Raw genomic sequence first — 2,190 nt, 5'->3', positions numbered from 1 at the left:
TATCACTTACCTCAACCTACCTTCCAAACATTAGTCTTCCAGACTTATTTGCACTTTTCCGCTTAGCATCAGATTGGCTTCAAGGCTTCCTCTCAATACTAGGCCCTCCAGACCTATAAAGCTTCCCTGCCAAGTGTTGGGCCCTCTCAACCCACTTGGGCTTCCTTCCTGACTTCCACTATCTGCTAAGACTTTTTACATTGAGTAAATATCCTGCACACTTAGTTTAGATCATAACAAGACTTAATTTGAACTTTTGACGACATCAAAACTTAGGTTTGATTCTAGTGCATCCTGCACCAACACTTCATCCTTTGCTAAGAGCTCCTCGCTCCGGGACTTCAACCTTGCCAAGTCACACTTGGACTTACATTGCCAAGACTACATACTTGGACTTACACCGCCAAGACTCCACTTGGACTTTTCCTTGGTGTACCTGCATCCTGCATACTCACAACATATATCAAATACAACAATAAACTTAACTTAAACATTTGCCTAAACATCAAAACCTAAGGTCATATAGATTACTCCAACACATTAGACCTCCAGGGTTTTGATGTTTGTTTAACAATATGTTTAATAGAGTTTAGTCAGGTCAATGTTGATTAGATAACTGGCAAGTGATAAGTAGTCTACCAAGTGACTACCAAGTCTAAGTAGATCAAGGTGATCTGATGCTTAGCAAGAAGAAAACACTAAGGGGAGGTAATCCTAGGTAAAGAGGAAAATCCTAGGGGAGGTAACCCTAGATACCTAGGGAGAGGTAAGCCTAGGTGAGTGAAGCTAGGTGATACAAATCTTAGAGGGAGGTAACCCTAGGTAATGAGAAGTCTTGAAGGAGTAAACTCCAAACAAGGCTGATTGAAAGGTTTTCGGTCGACCATGTTGGTGCAACCTTAGGTCAAGGTTGACCTGGTTGACCCGACTCGAGGTGACTTGACTCGAGTTGTATTTTGATGTTTGACTTGGGAAGATTGTCGGTGCAACCTTAGGTCAAGGTTGACCTAGTTGAGTTGCATGTTGATGTTTGACACTCGTGAGAGAGTTCTATTCTTGATGTTTGACAAGAATAGGTGTTTGGGAGATTGTAGGTGCAACCTTAGGTCAAGGTTGACCTGGTTGACCTGATTCGGGAAAAGTCCAAGCAGGGAGCTTGGCACGCGAAAAGTCCAAGTATGGAGACTTGGTACTGGAAAAGTCCAAGCAGGGAGCTTGCGAGAAGTCCAAGTGTGGAGACTTGGCAGGAAAAGTCAAGTATGGAGACTTGGCTGGAAAAGTCCAAGTATGGAGACTTGGCACGGAGAAGTCAGCAGGGAGCTTGGCACAAGGGAAAGACCTAAGCGGGATGTTAGGCGGTAGAAAGTCTGGTGAGTGAAACCGAGGCGGTGGGAAAGTCTAGCGGGATGTTAGGCGGTGTGGAAAAGTCCGGTGAGTGAAGTCGAGGCGGTGGGAAAGTCCTAAGCGGGATGTTAGGCGGTTGGAAAGTCTGGTGAGTGAAGCGAGGCGGTGAAAAGTCCTAACGGGATGTTAGGCGGTGTGGAAAGTCCGGTGAGTGAAGCGGGCAGGGAAAATCCGGATAGATCAAGGATGATCGGACATCGGTGTTGAGGAAAGTCAAGTAGGTCAAAGGATTGACGGACACTTGGCGAGGAATTCTAGCAGGTCAAGGGTGACCGGATGCTAGGGATGAAGTACCAATAGGTCAAGGTTGACCGGATATCGGTTTGGAAGGTTTGGGACTTGGTTTGGGCAAAACCAAGCTACGGATCGATCTGACCGATCGATGATCGTTGTGTATCGATCGGTGCGGTGACCAATCGGATAACAAGCAGTGTGGGCTTCTTGATCGATGCAGGGACCGATCGGCATAAGCTGATCGGTCCGGGACCGATCAGGACCCAGATCGGTCCAGGGACCGATCAGATTCCACCGAGAGTTGGGCAACTCTGCGTGAAGCCTTCGATCGGTGGGGACCGATCGGCCTGATCGGTCCCGAGGCCGTCGGGCAAGAACCGATCGGTGGCTGATCGGTCGATTCTAGCGTTGCGTAGCAGCTAGTTCTACTCTTCTTCTTCGCGGTATAAAGAGGGCTCTGGGACTTGGTGAATCTTTCTCCTTTAGCTACTTCTTCTTCCTTCGGAAGTTCTCTCCTGCCTCTTCTTTCTGCTGAGCTTTGTTGAGCTCGTT

Source organism: Zingiber officinale, chromosome 3B (assembly GCF_018446385.1).
Source record: "Zingiber officinale cultivar Zhangliang chromosome 3B, Zo_v1.1, whole genome shotgun sequence".
In the NCBI taxonomy this organism is placed as follows: Eukaryota; Viridiplantae; Streptophyta; class Magnoliopsida; order Zingiberales; family Zingiberaceae; genus Zingiber; species Zingiber officinale.
This window is presented reverse-complemented; position numbering follows the sequence as displayed.